We start from the raw sequence: 19,490 nt of genomic DNA, 5'->3' as shown, positions 1-19,490 counted from the left end.
TCCTCCCTCTTCCAACTAGCGTGATGTCACATTTTCTTCATGTGCTTCAAAGCAACATACTGCAGCCGATCGCATGCAATAGCAGATATGAGAATCCATCTGTCTTTTATTAAGCCAGGCATTAGAGAAATTTCCAAAACTTTTACAGTGTCACTCTTTCCACTAATTTTTGTTGTTGTTGTGTTGGAAAATAAGGTTATTTTTCATAGAAATGTTACTTATGTTAACATAGGTTTATTATTTTTAAAATGAGTTAATAAATATTTTTTAAATTTCTGTTTTAATTTCAAATACATAAATACAGATAGGTGCAACCTTTGGGGTCCTTATTTTTAAGGATATAAAGGGGTCCTGAGAGCAAAAAGTTTGAAAACTGCTGGTCTAAAGATTTTAGCACAAGAACCCCCACCGTACTTGTTGTAAAAAAGAAAAAGAAGACTCTATGATTTTGCCCCAGGGAGTCTGATTTACTAGATCTAAGGTCATTTTAACAGGCAGTCAGATATTCTGATGCAGGTGGTCCTTAGTTTGAGAAACGCCACTTTAAAGGCCGATAAGCTGTAAAGTCTTCTTTCAGATTGGTGAAGTCATGTTTACAGGGTTTAGAAATCGTTGTTGTTTTAGAGAGAAAGATAAACGATAGAACTGTAGTTTACTAAGAAAAAAAAAAAAGATTTCTTTCTTTCTCTCTTTTTATTTGTTTCTCTTCTTAAAGATTTTAAGTAATCTGTACACCCCATCCCCAAATCAAGAGTCCCATACTCTTGGTGCCTGGCTGGCTCAGTGGGAGGAGCATACCACCCTGGTTGTGACTTTGAGCCCCATGCTGGGTATAGAGATTACATACATATGTACATAAACAAACAAACAACAAACTTAAAAAAAGAGTCAACACGCTTCACCAGTTGAGCTATCCAGGTGCCCCTGGAGATTTCTTTTAATTCTGTTTACTCTTCTTGGTATTTATGGACCTTAATATTAATCAGTGGTGGATTATGGTTACCGAAAGAATCATGACCTTTACCAGATTAATGTTTAGTCTTGTTTTACTGATGGACTATATATATTAAGACAGTTTCTGGCTGCTTTAATTATTTTCAGACACGTCTTTATAATAAATTTCAGATGTATCTGTTTCAGATGTGTCTTTATAATGAAGTTAACTTTGATTTATTGCATGTAATGTAAATAAAATTCTCATGTTCCTTTCTTGTAATTGTTTGTATAACCAATTAGAGGAGGAATATTCGTGTCAGAGATCACATAGTAGAGATAAGACTTAGAAACAGATAATTTGATTCCACTAGCCTGGGAATTTGAAGACTCCCAAGTTTGTGTTCTGCTTGTATAATTATCTTTGTGGTCACTTAACATTTCTGTCCTTATCTGTAAAATGGGAACAAAGTCTACTTGACAGGATTGTTACATTATCTTAGCCACCTCCGGGTTCTCTTTGGCTGAGTGATTGACTGGAAAATCCAACCTGAATTCATGCTTCAGGTCAGGTTCTGCATGGGTGTGATGATCTATCCATCCATCCATCCATCCATCCATCCCTGTGTGGTTTTTAGAATTTAGATCATAAACTGCCCCCGATGCAGTGATGTTTCTAAATTCTTCATTTTTTCTTTCTCTTTTTAAACCATGTCCACTACCTCACATTGTTGAATTATAATTTCATGAGTAACTGAGCCTTTTCATAACCTCTTATGTGGATGCGATAAGATCATCTTTTCTGAGTGCTTACATCATGCAAAACTATGATGTACATGAGGTGACTTATTTTTCCAAGTATATTATTCATTTTGAGAAGACTGAATAGAAAATTTTTATTTATGGGGAGATAGCTCATATTCTATCTTGAATATAATTTAAACTTTGTGGGCCAGATTTTCTTAAAAAAATTTTTTTTGATGTTTATTTTTGAAAGAGAGAGAGAAAGAGAGCGCACAAGCAGGGGAGGGGCAGAGAGAGAGGGAGCAAAGGATCCGAAGAGGGCTCTGTGCTGACAGCAGACAGCCCGATGTGGAGCTCGAACTCAACGAACTGAGAGATCATGGCCCGAGTCGAAGTCAGACGCTTAACTGAGCCACCTAGGCACCCCCATGGGTCAGATTTATCTTTAAAAATATTTTTCATAAAGCTCAACTCATACATTTTATTTTATTTTGTTTTTTATTTTTTCTGTAAGATTATTATTATTTTTTTAATTCTTAGCGTTTATTTATTTTTGAGAGAGAGACAGAGACAGAGTGTGAGTGAGGGAAGGGCAGAAAGAGAGGGAGACACAGAATCTGAAGCAGGTTCCAGGTTCTGAGCTGTCAGCACAGAGCCTGACATGGGGCTTGAACTCACAAACCATGAGATCATGACCTGAGCCAAAGTTGGACGCTTAACCAACTGAGCCACCCAGGTGTCCCGTAAGATTTTTTATTTTTAAGTGTAAGTAATCTCTACAGCCAACGTGGGGCTCAAACTTATAACCCTGAGACCAAGAGTTGCATGCTTCACTGACTGAGCTAACCAGGCGCCCCATCAACTCATACATTTTTTTTTTTTGTTTTATTTATTTTGAGAGAGAGAGTACAAGCGTGTACTCAGGGGAGGGCCAGAGAGAGTGGGAGAGAGAGAATCCCAAGCAATCTCTGCGCTAATTTAGTGCAGAGCCCAGTGTGGGGCTTGATCTCATGAACCATGAGATTATGACCTGAGCCAAAACCGAAAGAGGGACACTTAACTGACTGACCCACCCAGGCTTCCCAACTCAGACATTTTAAAAATTAATAGACTATATATATATACTATATACTATATATATATATGCGTATATTATATATATATGCATATATTTTTTAGAGCCATTTTAGGTTTATAGAAAAATAGAGCAGAAAGTACAGAGTTCCCATATACCCTCTCCTCTCTCTCCCCCAGAGATTCTTCAGTTATGAACATCCTGCATTAGTGTGCTGTACATTTGTTACTATTGATGAGCCAGTATATATATGTTTTTAAATACAATTTTTTAAAGTTCATTTATTTTTAAGAGAGAGAGAGAGAGAGACAGAGAGAGACAGAGCATGAGTGGGGGAGGGGCAGAGAGAGAGGGAGACACAGAATCTGAAGCAGGCCCCAGGCTCTGAGCTGTCAGCACAGAGCCTGACGTGGGGCTTGAACTCATGAACCGTGAGATTGTGACCCTGGCCGAAGTCAGACACTTAACTGACTGAGCCACCCAGGTGCCCCAATCTCTATACCATATATGGGGCTTGAACTCACAACCCCAAGATCAAGAGTCCCAAGCTCCACTGACTGAGCCAGCCAGGTGCCCCTTGAGCCAATATTGATACATTATTAACCGAAGCCTACAGTTAACATTAGACTTCACTTTGTTACACATTCTGTGGATTTTGACAAATGGATGAAGACTTGTATCCTCCATTACAGTGTCACATAAAGTAATCTCACTGCCCAAAAAATCCCATGCTCCCAAACTGTCTCATCCCTCTCCCAAACCATTGGCAGCCAGATCGTTTTTACTGTCTCCATAGTTTTGTCTTTTCCAGAATACCATATAGATGGAATTAGACAGTGTGTACCAATTTCAGAGTGCCTTCCTTCGCTTAGCAACACTCCCTATCTTTTTGTGGCTTGATAGTCTCGTTTCTTTGTATTGCTGATTAATACTCCATTGTCTCTGTGTACCACAGTTTGTTTATCCACTCACCTATTGAAGGACATCTTGATTGATTCCAAGTTTGGGCAATTATGAATAAAGCTGCTATAAATATTCATGTGCAGGTTTTTGTGTAGATACACATTTTCAGCTAATTTGGTTAAATACCAAGGATCACGATTGCTAGATCATGTGTTAAGAGTATGTTTAGTTTTATAAGAAACTGCTAAACTATCTTCCTAAGTGTCTGTACCATTTTGCATTCTCGGCAACAATGAATGAGCATTTGCTGTTCTCAGTATTTTGGATTCCGACCATTTTTTTTTTAAGTTTTTTCAGTTTTTTATTTATTTTTGAGAGAGAGAGAAAGAGAGCTAGTGAACGCAGGCGCGAGCACAAGCAAGGGAGGGGCAGAGAGAAGGAGAGACAATCCCAAGCAGGCTCCACACCATCAGCCCAGAGCCCGATGCGGGGCTCGAACTCACAAACTGTGAGATCATGACCTGAGCTGAGATCAAGAGTTGGATGCTTAACTTACTGCACCACCCAGGTGCCCCAGATTTTGACCATTCTAATAAGGGTGTAGTGGTATCATTGTTTTAATTTGCGGTTCCCTATGGGTGTATGATGAAGAGCATCTTTTCATATGCATATTTGCCATGGGTATTTCTTTGGTGAGATTCCTGTTCAGATCTTTTGCCCATTTTTTTTTTTTAATTTTTTTTAACGTTTATTTATTTTTGAGACAGAGAGAGACAGAGCATGAACGGGGGAGGGGCAGAGAGAGAGGGAGACACAGAATCTGAAACAGGCTCCAGGCTCTGAGCCATCAGCCCAGAGCCTGATGCGGGGCTCGAACTCACGGACCGCGAGATCGTGACCTGAGCCAAAGTCAGGCGCTTAACCGACTGAGCCACCCAGGCGCCCCACTTTTGCCCATTTTTAAGTTGGGTTGTTTTTTTGAGAGAGTTTTAAGAGTTCTATGTATATTTTGGATGTATTTAATTTTTCTTCCTTAAAACGTTTTTAACTGGCATAAATATCTCTTCTGGAATTCAAGCTCATACAGAAACAAATTTGGGGATGCTTATGGTTAGTGTACTGAGGACAATGAAATGAAGTACTTGCCTCCCTCCTCCCCCTAAATTTAATTTTCAGAACCTCCTGGGTCTAGGGCTGGCCAGAGGGCCATAGTCCAGAGTACAGATTTAAATACTGATCTTTATGGTTAGAGTAATCTCTCTGCTGTTACATGTAATACGTTGGATAGTGTTGATTCCTTCTTAAGACCTGAACATTTCTGACCCTAGGTAGATTGGAATAGTGGAGAAATTCTGGAGATTTCTAAATCTCTTGAGGGAGAATAATCACTATCTCTAGAGGTCATTCTTCTTGGGCCCTTTTAAATTACTTATTGGGATGCCTGTGTGGCTCAGTTGGTTGAGCGTCCGACTTCGGTTCAGGTTATGATCTCATGGTTTGTGAGTTCAAGCCCCACGTCAGGCTCTGTGCTGACAGTTCACAGCCTGGAGCCTGCTTTGGATCCCGTGTCTCTCTCTCTCTGCCCCTCCCCTGCTCATGCTCTGTCTCTCTCTCTCTCTCAAACATAAATAAAAACATTTAAAAAATTAAAAAAATTACTTTATGTGTGTCAGATTAAGTGACAAAAGTGAAAAAATAGTCTTCCAGTGGGACTTTTCTTTTAGGAAGAAAAGTAACAAGAGTGGGTTGAGTACCTTTGTGATCCTGATGAATTTGTCTTGGGGTTCAGAAACATTAACCTTATTGATGGAAAGACTAGGTATGGTGGACTGGAGTATTACCAGAGACTTCTGCAGTACCACATTGGATGGGTTCTGTCACCATTTTGCTCACCCTTTTAGTGATATTGGACACAAGTGAACACCTTTTTTCTTTAATTTTTTTAAATGTTTATTCTTGAGAGACAGAGACATGGCACGAATGGGGGAGGGGCAGAGAGAGTGGCAGACACAGAATCCGAAGCAGGCTCCAGGCTCTGAGCTGTCAGCACAGAGCCCGACGCGGGGCTGGAACTCACGAGCTGTGAGATCATGATCTGAGCCGAAGTCGGACACCAACTGGGTGGCCGACTGAGCCACCTAGGCGCCCCAAATAACCTTTTTTCTTTAAGCACTGTGGGGGTGCCTGGGTGGCTGAGTTGGTTGAGCAGCTGCCCATATTTCTCAAATGTCTAAATGTATCTCTCTCTCTCTCCCTCTCTCTCTCCCCCTCTCTCTCCCTCTCCCTCCCTCTGCCCCTCTCCCCTGCTCTCTCTCTCTCTCTCTCACGAAACGAAATGAAATGAAATGGCTTCTGTGACAGCCTATTCCTCTGGTTTTTCTTTGTCTTACTGGGCTTTCCCAGCTTCCTTTCCTGGTTCATCCTCTACCTGAACACTCATGTTTGAAGGACCTCAGGCCTCCGTCTGGGGCTTTCTTTTCCTTCCTTCTTCTATATTCTGTCCCCAGGTTATCTCATCCATTATTTTGGCTTTAAACATCATCTCCATTCTGATGATTACCAGGGGTGTACTCCCAACCTGGGCCTCTCCAGACTCCCGATCCCTGTGTCCTGCTGCCTACCTGACATTTCCCCTCAGACAGCTTGGTGTTGTCTCCCGTGCATCTTGCCTAAAATACAACTCTTTTTTTTAACTTTTTTTTTTTTTTTTATTTTTGGGACAGAGAGAGACAGAGCATGAACGGGGGAGGGGCAGAGAGAGAGGGAGACACAGAATCAGAAACAGGCTCCAGGCTCCGAGCCATCAGCCCAGAGCCTGACGCGGGGCTCGAACTCACAGACCGCGAGATCGTGACCTGGCTGAAGTCAGACGCTTAACCGACTGCGCCACCCAGGCGCCCCTAAAACACAACTCTTAAAGTTTCTTGTCACAAGCTTGTGCTGTTCTCCCCACTCAGTTTTCCCCAGTCGAAGTAAATGGCATCATCATGTACCCCATTGTGCAAACCCCAAATCTGGGAATCTCTTTCATTTCCCTGTTTCCTCATACCCCTGCTCCTCTTCAAGTCATCTGCAAATCCTGTCAGTGTTACCTCTGAAGTTTTCTTAAATTCCTGTTCTTCTCTCATCCTGACTTCTGTTCCAGCTCTGTGGTAGACTGGGTACCCTGAAAACCCTGTTGTGCAAAACACCAAGAAATGCTGGATAAACTGAGCGTTCAAAAAAAACTGGGGAAACCTACAGAGGCAAAAAGCAAATGGAACCTTACCAAAAAAAGGGAGAAGACAACTGCTTAACATGGGGTTGGGAGTGTGGCATTTATCTATGTCTTTACCAAGGATTTTTAGTTTAAAGGCCACTCTGGGCAGGAGACCAGGCCTTTGGTCTTGGTGAGGAGTTGGAGCAGCCAAGTCTCCTAAGGGATGCCTGGGTGGCTCAGTTGGTTAAGCCGCACTTCGGCTCAGGTCATGATCTCACGGTTCATGGTTCGGGAGTTCGAGCACTGCATGGAGCTCTGTGCTGACAGCTCAGAGTCTGGAGCCTGCTTCGGATTCTGTCTCCCTCTCCACCTGCCCCTCCCCCGCGTGCACTCTGTCTCTCAAAAATAAATAAACATTAAAAAAAAAAAAAGAATTCCTATGCATACGCCTGCCATTTTAACATTTGAATTTACACTGTCTTTTTGGTCCTGGAAACTCCAAGCTAAGGTTTTAACATCAAGAGGTCTGTTTTCCTTTAGAAGCCAGGACAAATAGTTACTTCCTCCAAGATGCCTTCCCTGACTATCTAGAGCATGCCAGCCCGACCCCAGTCACTCACTATCCTGTCATCTTATTGCTCTTATCACAAGTGGTAATTACTTCCTTATTTACTTGTCTGTCTTCCTCCATCTCAAGGAGGGCAGAGACCTGTTTCGTTTGTCACTCCATACCTGGCTCTTGGTTCCTGACTGGTGTGTTTTTCTTTTCTGAATGAACAGATGGATGAATGAGTGAAGTAAGGAGGTTGCTTCCGAGGGACAATGAAAGGATGGTACCTAAATTTTATTTTATCTTGGCATTAAGCATTTCACTTGAAAACAGAATTATGATTCTTACCCAAAAATGCATATCAATAATTTAGAAATTGAAGACGTTGACTTACATCGCAAACAACAGTCCTCTGTCCCACTCCTCCTTACTTCTAAGCAGAGTGCTTCCCAGATTGCCACTTTCCAAGTATTGGGCTTTTTCTGCTCATATTTACTTTCGTGCTTTTCAGTAATGTGCTTACACTGCCGTTTTTGACCTATCAAAATTTTAGATACTGTTTAACTTCCTGTCGTCATTGGTGAGGATGTATTTCTTTCGCCACCACTGTTCCTTCCCATCCCTTATAGTAGAGTGGTCATAAGTTTTAATCCACTTGGGCTAAACTGCCAACGATGTGTATTATTTTGACTAAATATTGCTCACTGGTAAGCCAAGCAGCGTATTATGATTGCGTTTCCTTTCATATACAAATATTTGTTTTTTTTCCTGGAGTTAATATTTTTATTTTTAAAACTTGCTTAGTTTTCTTTATATCTACTGCCAACTTCCCCAAAACGCTCTGGCAGGTTTCTCAAATGCCTGGCAGTTTACTTCGAATGCTTAAACACACTGGCCATCTAGTCTTTATTTTCTTGGCAATCACCCCCACCCCCATCCCTGTCCTGCTACAGTCAGGGTCTCCTATGTTGGATTCCCTTTTTCCCAGATCCCCTGTCTTCTTCATTTGCTGAAGCACACATTCCAGTAACATGCTATCAAGAAAAGGTGTGTGGAAAGTCAGTTTTTTGAGTACCTGAGTTATCTGAAATATCTTTTATTTTTCTTCGCACTTGAATGATTATTCAGGCGTCACATCATTTGCTCATCATTCTGAAGGCCTTGTTGGCTCAGTTGGCTTTGAATCTTTCAGTGTTTGTGCCGAAAGTCAATGCTGTTCTGATTTCTGATCTTCTCCAAGAGACCCGGTTCTTTTCTCTGGAAGCTTGTATAACTTATTTATTTCCTGTGTTGAAATCTCACTGGATGTGCCTTAGTGTGGGTCAGTTTTCATTCATTGGACTGGGTAGTAGATGGGCCTCTTTCCATCTGGAAAGGGAAATTCTTATTCTTTCTTTTGATAATTCCTGCCTTACCATTTTTCCCTTCTCTTTTTCTGGGAATCCTCTTGGTCAGATATTGGATCATCAGAGTTTTGTTTTGTCTCCCCTCTGCTTCTGTATTCCATCTTTTTTGTTTTAGAGTATTTTCTAGGATGTTTCCTTGGCTCTATCTTTCAAGCCATCTACTTAATTTTCAGTTTGGCTGTCAATGTCAAATGTCAAATGTCCCATGTTGGACTTAGAGCTTACTTGAAACAAAAAGTGTAGTACTTTTTAGTTCTCAGTTCAAGTTGAATGGTCTTTTGTGCTTGTCGAGCTTCACTGTGGAGTGATTGGGGAAAGCCCTGGCTACCGGGATTCTGGGACCTGATGTATGTAGCTTCTCACCTAATCTCTGTTGTTTTAGTTCAGTGAACGTCTCGCCCTCATCTGTGTCTGGTGTCCCCAGGTCTGTACTTGGCTTTCTCCAGACAGTAAGTACTCTGTCTCTTGCTGGGTTCAGAGAGAGGTAATTATTTGGGGGAGTTTCAATAATACAGATTTTTCAACGAGTTCTCTTATTTTCAGCTAAACGTTTCATCCCTGCCATCAACCATACCTACCCTCTCCAACTTTGAACTTTTGGGGGGTCATACAGTGTACCTCTGGTTAGAAATCCCTTCTGCAGGCACTTACTATTTAGTTTTCTCAGCTGTTGTAGGTCAGTGATCATGTCTCCACTTTCTGGATTCCAGAACTTTATTGATAGCTTTTGTCCACTGTTACGTCATTTCCCATTCTTTGTCCTTGTGGGTTTATACCCACTGCCCCTGCTTTACTACCACTTTCGTGAGGTTTTGGATCATGGTGAACCAAGAGACCTATGTCATGTTCTCTGGAGCACTTGTGTGTTTGCACATGCTAATTCCCAGTGCTGAGACTTGTTACCCCTTCCTCTCTAGCGTTACCATTTCTCCTGGAGAGACTCTATACCTTGTAAAGTATCTGCCTTCTCATGTCCATTTACATGTAATTTCCATTTACATGTAATTATCTTGTTACATGTCTGCTCTTCTTTCAAAACCATATCTTCTTTGACGGTACGGACCAGATTGTACAGCTCCCACGAGCACTATCTGCCTTGTTTTAGAGTTGTGTGGCCCCCGACGTTGTACATTCCTCTTGCTCTGCTGGGGACTATGAATTCTCCAGTTTTCTGTCCCTCGTGGCTTGGCAGAGGCACTCAAGTGTTTAGTGAACCAGTGACACCTTTACATGTGTCCTCTTACATGTCACAGATGGGCCAGAAAACCTGTGAGATGGTATAATATATACCAGGGTGACCATAGTTAATAATACTGTATTGTATTATTAAGAGAATAGATCTTAAACGTTCTCATCTCAAGAAAAAAACATTAGCTGAGCTTCTGGTGGTCATTTCACAATATCAAACCATTAGTTGGTGCACCTAAAAGTAACATGATGTGATGTGTCAACTATATCTCAGTAACACTGAGCAACAAGGAAAGAAAACCTCTGAGAAATGATGCATTTTGTTTCTGTGCATTTTTCTCTGGTGAGGTCACATTTATGTGGTCAACTTTTTTTTTTTTTTTTAAGGCCAAAAACAAAATACCTCTTCAAGAGAATAACAACTATGACCCTCATTTTCTGCCTGGGTAGATGATTTTCTCTTTGCAGTCAGTCGTCTTTTCCTCTCTAACCACATTTTTTCCAGTTATAAAGCTTAAGGCTCGATCCACTCCTTGCCTCTTAAGTCATAGTGTGGTGGAAAGAACCGGAAACTAAGTCAAGAGGCTGCCCGCCGGATTTTGTTCCCGACGCTCACGTCAATGGTCTGTTTCCATGTCTGTAAAGTGAGCAGGTTGGATTTTATATATTTTAAGAGCTCTTGAACAACAATAGCAGAAATGTTTTTTTGTTACTGAGCTGGAGCCCAAGTGTCTTGAGGGCAAAGCATTGAAGAGCAGACAATTGATTTACTGTGTAAAGCAGTTTACTATGACTCTAGGTTGGGTCTTAGACCTTTTACTTTGGGAATATCTCAAAATAAACTTACTCATCCAAGTGGTTTTCTGTTTTCTGAGATGCCTTATTTCAGTGTCTGTAAGTCAATATTAAGTTAGGCTGTAATTTCCTAGATTCCCAGATAACTACCAACAGGCACGTGCCATGAAATATACCCTCTTTTAAAAAATTTTTTTTTAACGTTTTATTTATTTTTGAGACAGAGAGAGACAGAGCATGAACGGGGGAGGGGCAGAGAGAGAGGGAGACACAGAATCGGAAGCAGGCTCCAGGCTCTGAGCCATCAGCCCAGAGCCTGATGCGGGGCTCAAACTCACGGACCGCAAGATCGTGAGCTGAGCCAAAGTCGGACGCCCAACCGACTGAGCCACCCAGGCGCCCCGAAATATACCCTCTTTTAGATGATATCAGGGTGCTAAAGCCTAATTATTGCATTTAAGGAGAAATGACTATATCAGTTTAACTTTATTATATTTTATTTTTTTAAGGTTTTTTCAAATTTTATTTTATTTTTGTTTCCTTAAGTAATCTCTAAGACCAACACAGGGCTTGAACTCACAATCCCGAGATCAAAGAGTCCCATGTTCCACCAACCGAGCCAGCCAGGTGTCCCTAGCTTTGTATTTCAAAAATTTTTCTTCTGAGGCTTATGTTTTAATATAAGCTCTTCTTTTGGGAAATTTTGTCATTTGTTTGTCTCTTCTGGTAAATCTGCATGAATCATTGCACCTATTAGCTCATGCTGAAGGAAGACCAGTGTATGTTCTTCCATTAAGTTCATTAGCTTTTTAAGGCATTTCAGTCTTCTCTGTGCTAGAAGAATGTTGCAGATTAAAACACACACACACACACACACACACTTATATAATTTTCATTCATTTAGTCAACAAATGTTTGAACATCCTGTAGGTACTGGGGAAGTAGCAGTGAGCAAAAGAGAGTCTTTGCTCTTGTGCAGCTTACATCCCCTAGCAGGTGGTGGCGGAAGGAGATAAAAAACAAATCCGTGGTATGTTGGAGGCTGTCGAGTACCGTGAAGAAAAACTCAGCCGGCGTAGATGTGCTCTCTTCCATGGAGTGGTGTGAAGGGATATTTTGTGCAGAGGTGTGAGTGAGGTCAGAGAGTGAGCCACACAGTAGTCCAGGGAAAGAGCTTTCCAGGCAGGCATGGTATGTTCCAGAAGGAGAAAGGGGACCAGTGTGGGCAAAGGGGAGAGCAGTGGGAAAGGAGGTCAGAGAGGCCTTCAGGAGCAAAATGGGTTGTCTGGTGGGCTGAGGTAGGGGTTTGGATTTTTTTCTGAGTGGGCTTTGAACAGAAGAATGGAATGATAGGCCTTCTCTCTTGAAAAGATCTGTAATGTGGAGATTAGACTGCGGAGGGACAAGGGTGAGCACACCAAGACCAGTTAGGAATGTAGCACATGGTGGCAGCGAGATAGGAGGTGGGCTAGGTGAGAAGCGACACTGGCTCAGATTAAGATTGTAGCAGCAGAGGAGATGGTGAGAGATGCTCACATTCTAGATACATTCTGAAAGTAGAGCCAACAGGATTTGTTAATGGATTGGATGTTGGAAGGAAGAGGAAGAGGAGAGAGGTTGGAATCAAGGCTTCTTTTCTTTTTCTTTTTTTTAAAAAATGTTTATTTATTTATTTTGAGAGAGAAAGAGAGAGCACAGGACAGGCAGTGAGAGAGAGAGAGAGAGAGAGAGAGAGAGAATCCGAAGCAGGCTCCACACTAGTGGTGCAGAGCCCGATGCAGGGCTCGAACTCGCAAACTGTGAGATCATGACCTGAGCTGAAACCAAGAGTCAGATGCTTAACCGACTGAGCCACCCAGGCGCCCCCAGGCTTATTTTCAAGGTTTGTGGCCTGAGCCCATGCAAAAATGGAGTTGTCATTTGCGAAAATGGGGAAGTTGGCCGGGAGAGGTCTTTAATGAGGAGGTTGGTTTGGGGTGCTCTTTAGATATCCAAGTGGAGATGCTCAGGTATAAGACTGGAGCTCGTGAGAGAGGATAGGGCTGGGGATGTAAACTTGGGGATTGTCAATTTGTAGATGGAGACTGAGTGCACAGAGAGAGAAGGGGTTTACTATTAAACTAGTTTTAACAGTGAAGCCTTTTCCTTTAACACTGCAAACTCTTTGCCTTGTAAATATGGAGAACAAACTGAGGGCTACTGGAGGGGTTGGGGGAGGAGGGATGGGCTAAATGGGTAAGGGGCACTAAGGAGTCTACTGCTGAAGTCATTGTTGCACTATATGCTAATTTGGATGTAAATTATATATTTTAAAAAATTAGAATAAAAAAACCTGCAAACTCTTTCTCATGGAAGATAGACTCCGTAAACATGGATTCTATCACTGTGTTAGTAAAGATGTTGCTGTAGTTATCAAATGCAATAACCCCCTTCAGATTCAGTGGCACAAAGCCCCGACCGTTTTGTTACGTCCACGGATGCCGTGGGCAGAAATTCAGATAGGCACAGCAGGGGTGGCTGTCTTTGCTGCACAGTGTCTGGGCCCACAGCTGCCTTGAACGTCCAGGGCAGCCATCGTCCGGAGGCTGCTTCACCCACAGATCTGATGCCCAGGCTGGGATGAGTCAAAGGCTCATCTCAGCTGGGACTGCAGACCAAATGCCTTCACGTGGCCTCTCCTGCCTTGGGCTTCTCACAGGGTGTTGGCTGGGTTCTGGGGAACGAGCCTTCTAAGAGAATCGGACGGAAGGCTTGGAAGTTGCATATCGACACTTCTGTTGTACTCTGTTGGTTGGAGCAGTCGTGGCCTTGGCCAGATTCAAGGGGAGGGGACAAAGACCCCTTGTCTCAATTGGAGGAGTATTAAAGAAGTTAGGGCCGTGTTTTATAACCACCACAAATGCCCTTTGAATTTGAGGTTCTGCCCTAAACCACAGTAACTTTGAAGGAAGGAGTTCCAACGCAGGATCCATGGATGTGTGTTGTCAGCCCCAGTTGTGCATTGCTGCGTACTTAGTGACCAGGATTACCTTAATATCTCTTTAGGGGAAGTGGCCTGAATAAACTTGGGAAAAGGTTCTTGCTTCTCTCCAGTAAGTAGTGAGCTATATTATGGGTCTGTGATACCGAGATTCAGAAATTTAAGCTCTCTTTCTCTGGTTTATTTCAATTTCCTGTCTTTGAAGAATATTAATAACTTACATAGCATTCCAGATCAGTGGATGCTTTTCTGACTTTGTAATTGGGGCTTTATCCAAAGATACAATACCCACAGGCTTCTACCAGCCTCTTGCTCTTCTTCTCCCTTCAGTTGCCCTCAAGCCTGGAAAGTTTGACATGACACTTTGCTTGCCCAATCCAGTTGTTTCTCAAGGACTATGTTCTTTCTGTTTTAAAGAGTTGGCAAAGGGCTCCTGGCTGGCTCAGTCGCTAGAGCATCCAACTCTTGATCTCGGGGTTTTGAGTTCAAGCCCCACATTGGGCATGGAGTCTACTTTAAATAAAATATATAATAGGGGCACCTGGGCGGCTCAGTTGGTTAAGCGTCCGGCTTCAGCTCAGGTCATGATCTCATGGTTCGTGGGTTCGAGCCCAGCATCGGGCTCTGTGCTGACAGCTCAGAGCCTGGACTCTACTTCAGATTCTGTGTCTCCCTCTCCCTCTTCCCTTCCCCACTCATGCTCGCACTCTCTCTCTCTCTCTCTCAAAAATAAAACATTCAAAAACTTTTTTTAAAAAAATAAAAATGAAAATTAGGGTGCCTGACTGGCTCAGTCAGTAAAGCACGCGACTTTTGATCTTGAGGTTGGTTGGTCTGGCCCTCAGAATAACTCTTCCTAGATGCAGTGTCCTCGCCTGGGAGAATCTGGCTGATTCAACAGAGGGATAATATCCCCGCGGTTTATTTGTTCGGTGCGTGTTTTTGGAGTACCTGTCACGAGCCGGGCACTGTGCTGGATGCTGGGGGGTGAGGGGGAGAACACGCTACCGGGCAGCAGCCAAGGCTCTTCCTGCTCTCGTGGAGCTGGCATCCAGCGGTGGTGGTTACGCGTCCGTTATGGAGTCCTGGTGTTCGGGTCCCCGGCGGTGGCAGGGACAGAAGGAGGGTCCGGTGGGGGGTGAGGGGCGTCTTGGTGTTTTTGAGCAGCTAAAAGAAGAGCAGAGCGAGCGCCGGGAGCTCAGCCAGCAGGCTGGTGGCAGCCGAGGCAAGAAAGACAGGGCTCACCAGGCCATCGGTCACATTAATAACACAGACACTTAACATGTTGTGCCAGCTGTGTCTTAAGTGCTTCTACACATTGAGTCATTTAGTCCTTACGGTGATCCTGTGACGTCCTGTTGTCTGTCCTTTCTCACAGGTGAGGAAACTGAAGCACAGGGAGGCTAACTGGCTGCCACTTGCTCCCACACACCTAAGTGGGGGCACCTGGATCCGTGCCGGAAGCACAACGCTGGTCTGCTTTGATTTTACAGATTTTGTTTTTCGGCCCAAGAACAATGCAAAGTCATCAGAGGGATTTAACGTAGGGGAGTATTCAGATCAAATGTGGAAAATGGACTGGTGGCAAGCAAGCACATGCAGGGAGACAGTCAGATGCTCTCATCATGGCCCATGTGTGTTTTGGCTCTGAGCTTTCTGGCTGATTTTCTTTTCCCTTCCTGACTCCTTTTCTGGGCGGGGAATGGGAGAGTTTGTGCGTCAGAGTACAAGCCCCAGACCCTTTCTGTTAAATAGCAATGTGCTACTTCCCCCAAAGCATTTATTCTTGGGTTGCAGCAATCTTAATGTCTTGAGGGGATGGAGCCTGATTGTAATTTACAGACCGAATAGTCTTTGGAGGCCACCCAGCCCCGCGGCTCTCCCAGCGTCAGAGTTACTGCTGCGACATTTCTCAGGGTGAACATTTAGCCTGCATTTGAACACCAAAGGCCGCAGGAACCCGGGAGGTTGTCCCTTACTCCTCCCTTTGTCTGGGTCACCTTTGCCCTTGAGACAGTCACCAAGCCCCCTCCCACCTCCCTCTTTAATATCTCTGGAAGGCGTCCACCTCAAAACAGCTTTGAGGCTGCTGCCCCGGTTCAAGCCACTGCCAAATCTCACCTTGATTATGGCAGCCTGAGGGATCTTTCTGAAATATAAATCAAATTGTCACCAGTCTGCCTAAAACTTTTCAGACTTCCTTATTGCCCCTGGACAAGGGTTCATATTTCTTCAACCTCATCTCATGCCATAGGCTTTATACAGTCACTGCAGTGTTCTGCTTCATTACAACTGCCTGGATCCCAGGCCTGGAGATTATTATTCAGTACATCCGGAGTAAAGGCCAGCATCTGGCTTCTGAAAGCCGGTCAGGTGATTCCAGAGTTGAACCCTGATCCCTGCTCTCATTCCAGGGTTCTCAAAGTGGCCACACGTTAGCATCATCCGAGAGATGTTAAATAGCAAAACGTGGATCCCTGCCTCAGGGATTCCACTTTGACAAATCTGGTTTGATTTCCCAGTCACCTCTACTTTCAAAGAAAAAAAAAAATTGCTCTTGTAATTCTGATCTGCAGCCAGGGTAGGGAACCTCTGTTGGCAGAGGGCATACTCCAGAGGGCAGGATCTGGGGTAGGTGTTAACGAGGAAGCAGATTGGTTCTGAAGTGTTTCACCCTTTCACGTACGGATCTCCACGTATCAAAGAGCCAAACTTCTGTAATTGTCTTACCCTCTTAGAACCCCACTTCCTGTTCCCCAAGTCTTCTTACTGGGCAAAACATTCAAGTTCTCGGACTCCCCACACTGATTGCCTGCTCTGAATGTGCTTGTTTTTTAGTGCACCGTTTAAATTGTGATGTAATTAGAGATTCATTCTAGATGCAGGCCACTTACAATGGGACGGATAGATTCTTTCATTCAAACACTGTATATGCCTGTTTAAAATACCATAAGATGGGGGTACCTGGCTGGCTCAGTTGGTAGATCATGTGACTCCTGATCTCAGGGTTTTGAGTTCAAGTCCCGTGTTGGGCAGACAGCTTACTTAAAACAAAACCATAGGATCACATTGGCTTGATATCGTGATTGACTCATGGGTTACTTAAAAATCAATGAAAACTCCCACTCTGGGCTTCTGAAAACGGACTATGTGGATTAGGGTTCCAGCTCTGTGCCATGACTACCTGTATGACCTTGGGTAAATCACTTAAAATTCTGTACCTAGTTTCCTCCTCTATAAAATGGGGGTACAAATATATCTAGGTCGCAGAGTTGTCGTGAGGATGAAATGAGTAAATAAATAGATGGCAAGTGCTTAAAACAGTGCCTGGAACATAGGTAGTGCCATATAAATTTAGTGATAGTCATTGGTTATTTGGCCTGCTCTTAAACCAAGGTTCTTACTTTCCATCTTTTTCTTTCATTTGGATATCACATAGTTGTTTTCACCTTTAGTCTTTTTAGGACCTGGAGCTATCCTTAGGTGAACTATGTAAGGAGATAACTTGATCAAAGAACCACGGGACCCTCCTGTCTTTCTTTTCTCCTGTTACATACTTACTCTAAATCACAGTGTTACAAACTCCCTCCCTCAGCATAGGACACAAAGACCCATTAAAATGCACGCATTTGACATGGCAGGGTAAACTGACTTTATTATTTAACATGGCTAATCTGATACATTAATCTGTTCCCCAGGGCATTGAGGAAGTGGATTTAACATAAGAAGTACCCATGAAAGGAATGTTGTGGGAGGAAGGAAAAAGCCAGCACTACTGTGCCCCCAGCAACGCATGGGGGACATGCTTTAAAGCCATTGTTATTTATTTGTTTTTCTTTCTTTTTTTTTTTTAACTTTTATAACAGTCTTCCCAAAGAGCGGTCCTTCCCCATTTTACTGAAGAAAAAGCCTGTTCAGTAGTCAAGTAATGTCTTGAAAAGAAATAGCTGATAAAATGGCAGGCAGGGTTTGCACCCAGGCCCATCCAGTGTCAGAGCCTCCCGTTGTGCTTGACCTCACACCACCCTGCCTCGGAGGAGTCTGTCTGGTTGGGGGAGTGGAAGTGTCACCAAGTGACGCACACATTTGGTCTGTTTTGTGGTTTTTATCCAGAGCTCAGACCTGTGATCAGGCAGCCTCAACCATAAACTGAGTACTGAGTAATTGATGAAGCTTGTCTAATTGTGTTACTTTCAGTTTAGAGGGAATTAGGTTTATATTGTTGCGCCTTTCATCTGAGATATTTGTGATCAAATATGGTGCCGATCCCAAATCAAGTATGGAGAATACGTCCATTTTTTAAAAATTCTTTGACACTGGGGCACCTGGGTGGCACGTTTGGTTGAGCTTCTGACTCTTGGTTTCGGCTCAGATCATGATCTGGAGGTTCATGGGTTCAAGCCCTGTGTTTGGCTCCATGCTGCCAGCATGGAGCCTGCTTGGGATTCTCTCTCTCTGACCCTTCCTTGCTTGTGCTGTCTTTGTCTTTCAAAATAGATAAATAACCTTAAAAAAAAAAAAAAAAAAAAGAGGGGCGCCTGGGTGGCTCAGTCGGTTGAGCGACTGACTTCGGCCCAGGCAATGATCTCACGGTTTGTGAGTTCGAGCCTCGCATCGGGGTCTGTGCTGACAGCTTGGAGCCTGGAGCCTACTTCTGATTCTGTGTCTCCCTGTCTCTCTGCCCCTCCCCCGCTTATGCTCTGTCTCTCTCTGTCTCAGAAATAAATAGAAACATCAAAAAAAAAAAAAAAAAAGAAATTCCTTGACACTTACTAGATCTGAAATAACTGGAGACCTTGTTAATTCATAGTTCTCGGAATCCTTTTGTCAAAGATGACTGGATGATATAGGGCAGCTGGGTGGCTCAGTCGGTTGAGCGTCTGACTGTGGCTCAGGTCATGATCTCACAGTCTGTGAGTTCGAGCCCCACGTCAGGCTCTGTGCTGACAGCTTGGAGCCTGGAGCCTGCTTCAGATTCTGTGTCTCCTTCTCTCTCTGCCCCTGTCCTGCTCATGCTCTGTCTCTCTCTCTCTCTCTCCCAAAAATATTTAAAAAAATTTTTTAATAAAAAAAATTGTCCTTGTTCTCACTTTTCTGAGCTCTACTCCCCAGTAATTTAGTACTTCTTCTATATACTCAAATTTGTCACGTTAGTAGGGAACTATAATTCACGTTCTTTTAGATCTCAGTGTCCATTTTTACAAGGAAGAGTTGGTTTCTGACTTTAAAGCAAATCCTATTATTTGTAACTAAATATATTTGAATATTACAATAGGTGTAGTTGGATTGGGCACTCAGCTGTTAATATTTTGTCTTTTAAGGAAATTAAAATTAGATTTATATATAAACTTATTATAAAGGCAAACACTTGATCTTCTACTTTATAAAGGTACTATTTGGATTTGTAAGCAACGATATTATATATTTACTATACAAGCATACTTATTTTGAATTATCTTTTTCTAATTTGAAATTCCAGAGTCTTAATGTCTAAGGTAATTATGAATAGTTAAATTACAAATGGTTAAATAAGTAAAGCTGTAATATTAAAAAAAAAATTTAACATTTATTTATTTTTGAGAGACAGAGAGACAGAGTGTGACCAGGGGAAGGGCAGAGAGAGAGGGAGACACAGAATCCAAAGCAGGCTCCAGGCTCTGAGCTGTCAGCACAGAGCCCGATGCAAGGCTTGAACCCACAAATGGCGAGAACATGAC

General features: G+C 43.0%; 1 protein-coding gene across 6 annotated transcripts in view; it reads left to right on the top strand.

Annotated features, from left to right (window-relative positions):
* The window catches only part of STAT3 (signal transducer and activator of transcription 3), a 67,532-nt gene that overhangs the window by 10,407 nt on the left and 37,635 nt on the right, over positions 1 to 19,490 (top strand). The gene's annotated exons all lie outside the window — the stretch shown is intronic.

The sequence above is a fragment of the Panthera uncia genome, chromosome E1 (genome assembly GCF_023721935.1).
Source record: "Panthera uncia isolate 11264 chromosome E1, Puncia_PCG_1.0, whole genome shotgun sequence".
Taxonomy (NCBI): Eukaryota; Metazoa; Chordata; class Mammalia; order Carnivora; family Felidae; genus Panthera; species Panthera uncia.
The sequence above is the reverse complement of the archived record's forward strand: the minus strand, read 5'-3'. Positions and strand labels throughout refer to the sequence as shown.